The sequence below is a fragment of the Eurosta solidaginis genome, chromosome 2 (genome assembly GCF_040869045.1).
Source record: "Eurosta solidaginis isolate ZX-2024a chromosome 2, ASM4086904v1, whole genome shotgun sequence".
Classification (NCBI taxonomy): Eukaryota; Metazoa; Arthropoda; class Insecta; order Diptera; family Tephritidae; genus Eurosta; species Eurosta solidaginis.
In genome coordinates, this window is record NC_090320.1 from 241,862,445 (window position 1) to 241,868,993 (window position 6,549).

Sequence of the window (6,549 nt, forward strand, 5' to 3'; positions counted from 1 at the left end):
CGATAGAGCGAAAATTCCAATGATACCGAAAGTGGCAGATACGCTGCGACTTCTGCAGATTCAGAACCCAAACTTATCGACACAGAATTGGAAAGTACTTATTGCATCTCGATCTACAGAGGAGGTTCAGCTCTACATCTTGCAAATAAAAAAGCAGACGGAGGATATGTTGTACACGCAGCTGAGGCAAATTTCCTGGGCCACAGGCAATATTTACTTGTGACTCCGTTAAAAGGTCCCAAGGATAACACGCTAGAAGCGGGCGAGATTGAAAATGGTCTGGAAAGCCTTAAAATAAAGGACAGGAGGGGCTCCCAGACGTGTCGACGAAGATGTTATAAGAAGAAAAACAGCAAAATGGCGTTGGGGGTTTTAAAAAGGAACCTCCAACACAGCATTTACGTATGGGCAAGAAAAGTCCTGAGGATAACAATTATAACATGCAAGAAGCGGGCGATTTTGAAAAGAACCTCGAAAGCCTTAAAACAAAAGGACAAGCGGATAACGTAGACGTCATGACGGAGATGGTGGAGAGGGTCAAGCACCCCTATGGTGCTGCGAATCTTACAGATAAACCTACAACGCAGTGAAGTGGCGTCAAGCGAACGCCTCCTAAACCATGAGGAGGGTACACACTGACAAGAGTGTGACCGTCCTATTATTTACCGGGCCCAGGTCCCGGGTTGTATTCGATACCTTCCCAGAGTAGAAGAATATGGCGCAGTTCCGCTGAAATAATCAGCTGGGAGGATGACAATTTGCGGGAGGGACGCAACAAATTAAATGGGGTACACTGAAATTACAGCCCTTGGTCTGGAAAAATACCGAGTCGCTCCGGTACATAGAACCGGCCTCCTCGGAAAGCCCAACTAACAACATCAACATCATAATTTTAGGAGAATTTCCGTGGAAGCATTTAGTGCACTAGCGAACCACTGCTTACTCGATTGTATATTAATTATGAAATAAACAGGCAGTAAGTATGTATGTATGCTGGAGTGTCAACCGATCGCACCTCTCAAGGCCAAATAACAGTCCGGAATACGTTTGCTGTCCAAAACTGTCCACCATATGCACATCTTCCAAAGCCAAATATGATGTACGAACGACCATTTGTACGGCTTTTTGAAAGTAGAAGCAGTTGCTAGCAAGCTCCAGCGGCTTGATACTTCATACAGGAGGACCGGGTTGGCCATCACGTCAAACAATCAGTGTTGTGTTCGGATTGCATTTAAAATAATGTTTTGCGTCTTGAGGGGAAACGTCGTATGCAGGACAAACATCGAATATATCCCGGGGAAGTCTGCTGTTCTGCAGTCGTGTGCATTTAACTGCCTAGGGTGTCTTCGCTATTGGCAAGAGGAGTGTGTCGGCCGATATGAGGCAGAGGTCGAAACACTAACTGATCGAAAACATGCAATACGTAGTAAAATCTCTCGCCGCCGAGTTGTTTTGACATGGACAAAGCTATTCAGTCTGGGCCTACTGCAGTGTGGTTGGGTATGTTATGTGGAACGGAGCAAAACACAACAAGTGAACCAGTCAGTTTGCACCGAACATGTGGAATCGTTATACTTTAAAATTGCCTAGTTTCAAGTCAAGTCTGACTTCGGACAATAACAAATGCCAATAACTGCCTCCCTATACAACCTTCACCATTCGACCGAGAGAGGAGTGGGGAAGAGAAATTATCTGGGGCATGTGACCGGTTAACTTGTTCACGGATGGGTCGAAGTTGGACGGAAAGGTTGGGGGGTGGGGGCCACTTGGCAAGAGCTAAATGTTAGCCGCAAGTTTAAGTTGGCTGATCACTGCAGTGTATTCCAAGCGGAAGTTGCTGCGATTAAGGATGCGGTGAATGAAATGCTCTCCAGTGCTACTACGGTTAGGGAATTTAACATCTACTCTGATAGCAAAGCGTCTATCAAGGCCTTGAGCTCAACTACAGTGCGATCGAGGGTGGTCTGGGAGTGACTGACCTCGCTTGCGATTGCATCGAATTATTTTAAAATTAAGATTATCTGGGTTGTTGTTGTAGCAATGCTTCGCCCCACCTAATAGCTGCGACCGATCACAAATTGTCAACAATATCCTCTAACGGGAGTCCAAGGAAACTTGCTGTTTCAACAGGGGTGGACCATAATGAAAGGGGTGTTAGAGGCGTTGGTTCCACATTACAATTAAAGAGATGGTTGATGTCATGTGGGGACACGTTGCAAGCCCCATTTTGTATATCGAGGTTGATTCTTGATATGTAAGAGTTTAACCTGTTACAGTATCCGGAACGAAGTTGAGCCAGAGTGACTCGCGTTTCCCTGGGGAGTATGCGTTCCTCTTCCGCAAGTTGTGGGTACTGTTCCCTGAGTACTGGATTCACCGGGCAATTCCCGGCATAAAGGTCCGACGCCTGTTTGTGGAGTTCACCAATGACCTGCTTGTGTTTTTTTTAGCTTCATACGGCTGAGTTCTCAGGTGCCGTATTTCCTCAAAATGTTTACGGAGATGACTCCTTAAGTCCCTAGGCGGTGTTGGCTCATCAATCAGATGTGTGTTGGGATGCCCAGGTTTCTGGGTATTCAACAGGAACTGTTTGGTTAGCATCTCATTTCTCTCCCTGATGGGGAGTATCCTGCCTCATTATGTAGATGGTGTTCTGGGGCCATAAGAAGACAGCCCGTGGCGGTTCTGAGAGCAGTGTTTTGTCAGGCCTGTAGCTTCTTCCAGTGGGTAGTTTTTAGGCTTGGCGACCATATAGGGGACGCGTAGCATGCAATCGGCTGGCCAATTGCTTTGTATGTGGTAATGAGCGTTTCTATGTCTTTTCCCCAAGTACTGCCAGCAAGGGATTTGAGGATTTTATTACGGCTGTGGATTTTCGGTACAATTGCGGCTGTATGCTCACCAAAATGTAGATCCTTATCAAAGGTCACACGCAAGATTTTGGGGTGTAGGACAGTCGGTAAAGTAGTGCCATCGACGTGGATGTTCAAAATGGTCGACATTTGGGACGTCCATGTAGTAAATAAGGTCGAGGAGGATTTAGTCGGTGCCAGGTTTCGCGAGGTGAAAAAACTGGAGAGATCAGGGAGGTAGCCGTTTATTCTGTTGCAAAGCTCATGTTTCCCTGGGCCTGAGCCTGTGGCCATTATTGTGCAGTCATCGGCGTAGGAGACGATAGTAACTCCTTCTGGTGGCGAAGGTAGCTTATATATGTAGAAATTAAACAAAAGTGGGGATAGGACACCACCCTGCGGCACCCCCTGTTTAATTCTTCTAGGTTTAGATGTTTCATTTCTAAATTGCACCGATGCCTGCCGACCACCCAGATAATTTGCGGTCTACCTTTTGAGACATGGGGGAAGGGTAGACCCTTCCAGGTCTTGCAGTAACGTGCCATGGTTGACGGTGTCAAAAGCTTTTGATAGGTCTAGCGCTACGAGTACTATTCTATGGTGGGGGTTTTGATTTAAACCGCAATTTATCTGGGTGCTGATGGCATTTAGCGCGGTGGTGGTGCTATGGAGTTTTCTGAAGCCATGCCGATGGCAAATTTGCTTTGAAGTAGGGGAGCGAAATGGCTTCAAGCGTCTTGGCTACTGGGTATAGGAGAGATATCGGGCGATATGACTCTCCTATGTTAGCTGGTTTCCCAGGCTTTAGTAGCGGGACCACCTTGGCCATTTTCCATTTTTCGGGTATGACAAAGGTGGAAAGAGACAGGTTGAAGACATGTGCTATATATTTGAAACCTTCTTTCCATAGGCTTTTAAGCATCGGCATGGCTATGCCGTCTGGGCCCACTGCTTTGGATGGTTTAGCATGACCGATGGCATCCTCAACCACTTTGGCGGTGATGGTAATTGGTGACGCGCTGAATTTATGTTTATGTGCGTGCCTTTTGGCCCTCCGTCTATCTTTGTCGACCGTAGAATGCACTATATATTGTCGGCAGAAAGCGCTCGCGAATTTTTCGCATCCGACAGCACTTTATCGCCAAAAGCGATGGAAACTTTGTCATTGTGTCTGGACGGATTCGATAGTGACTTTACGGTGGACCAAAGTTTACCTACACCGGCAGAGAGGTTACAACCGCTAAGGTGCCTCTCCCATTTCGCCCGCTTGTGTTCATCCACAAGTAATCTGATGCGTTGGCTTATATCCCTTATTTGGGGTTCGCCGGGATCGAGCTGTCTTATAAGGTCACGTTCTCTCGCTAGTCTTGCGGCCTCCGCAGGGAAGTGGGGCCGAATTTCGGGAATTCTGCCGGCGGGAATGAAACGAGCCGAGACGGATTCAATGACCTTGCGGAAAGCACGCTCCCCTTGGCGGATATCAGTTGGGATAGGGAGGGCAGCAAAGCGGTTGTCCGTAAAGGATTTGTATTCGTCCCAATTTCCTTTTTTAAAGTTAATGAAAGTGCGTTTTTCTGCGACGATGAAGTCGGCGGAACGCTCCAGTGAAACAAGTATAGGTAGGTGGTCGGATGCCAATGTCACCATCGGCTGCCAGTTGGTGCAGTTTACGAGTTCTGCGCTCACGATTGAAATATCTGGCGAACTGTGACAGCTCCCTACCATACGTGTGGGGGCGTCTCCGTTTATTGCGCAGAATGTCGTTTCTTCTATTTGATCCGCCAATATCTCACTCCTACTGTCCACCCGCAAGTTTGAATGCCATAGATCGTGATGGGCATTGAAATCGCCTACGATAATGCGATTGTAACCAGTGAGTACGGCGCTGATATTAGGGCGGTATCCACTGGCGCAACAGGTGGCAGGAGGGTTGTAGATGTTGATGATTTCTAGGTTTGCATCGCCCGACCGGACAGATAATCCTTGACGTTCTAAGACACTCTCCCTGTGGTCCATACCGGGATCAAATATGTGATATTGCACAGTGTGGTGTATGATAAAAGCGAGGCCGCCTCCATTTCCGCTCTCGCTATCTTTTCTGTGGACATTATACCCAGAACAGGTCTGCAATGCAGATCTTGCTGTGAGTTTAGTCTCTTGAATCGCAGCAATGCGGATGTTGTGCCGCTTCATGAAATCGACTATCTCCGTGATCTTTCCAGTTAATCCATTACAGTTTAACTGCAGAGTTCTGAAGTTCATAGGGGGAGACGTCGTCACTCTGGGAGTGAGTGACGGGTGACTTCGCCTGGGTTGTGGAAGGCCAGGACGCGACTGCTGTTGTGGCCCTGGGACTAGACGTCCTTGGGTAAGCATTGGGGTACCCGGTGTGTTTGGGTACGCGGCCTGGCAGCATGGCGCGATGAAACCCGCCGGGGGTTGCCGTCGCGGAGACCAGAACATCTAGGAAAGTGGCACCGTCCATGGCAGGAGCTGCACTGGGCGGATGTCGCAAACGTATATATTCTACTACGGGACGTCCTAGGGCGTGAACAGCAAGGAGCCACAAAAGATTTATAGAAGTTACGTGGACGTCTGGTTTTGGGGTCTAGCCCAGAACAACCTGTCCGATGCAGCCATCCCTTACACGAGACACACTGACAAGAGTATGACCGTCCTAAAAAGATTCTTTTCTGGCAGATGGAGCAAAATCATTTCTCAGGACCGGGGTCAGGAGACGGACCCGGATTGGGTTCGATACCTTTCCGGAGCAAGAGAATATGGAGCAGTCCCGCTGCTAGGAGCTGCTGGGAGGATGACAATTTGTGGGAGGGACGCAACAAATTAAATGGGGTTACACTGAAATGACAGTCCTTGGTGGGGAAAAATCCCGAGTCGCTCCGGTACATAGAACCGACTGCCTTGGGAAGCGAAGATTATCTGGGTCCCAGGCCATAGTGATATCCCGGGTAACTGTCATGCGGATCTCTTAGCCCGCATCGTTACAACTGAACCGGACGAAGATGACTGTAGGGGTGTCGGGATTCCGCTGGCCACCTGTGCATTGCTCCGCCATAGATGGGCCTCGAGTCAGCTCAGCAAACGTTGTGCGGACACCAAGTCTTGCAGGGTAGCAAGATCTTTCTAGCCGAAAGTGGATGGCAGGAGGTCTGCTGAAATAATTGGGTTTATTAAGGCTCACCTATCAATGGTCATTGGGGTTCTGACAGGGCACTGTCCCATGGGTATCCATGCGGTACATCTCAATATACTGGAAGCTCCATCCTGCTGCAGCTGTATGGAGGATGATGAGGTCGAATCACCAAATCACTTTATGCCTGATTATCCAGCCTTTTCCAGAACTAGACGAAAGAACTTCGATCCCGACTCAATGGCATCTCCCGAGCAAAGTTCCAAAGTTGAGATCGATATCATTCGGACCTTTATCGTTGCTACTCTACGATTCTCTAAGTAGCTACATCTACGTTGCCATTATTTTATTGCATGTGGTATCACAACAGACCTTCATGTTGTTCAAGTGAGCTCCCATTATTAGGGCAGTTACCACCTAACCTAAGTCAATTATTCCACGCAAAACCTCTATTATGCGCCTAAAAGTATATCACTAATTTCTAATGCCAATTGGGGGTAAGTTGGGAACAGTTGCTTGCTGTCATTTGAATGCGTTTCCATTCAC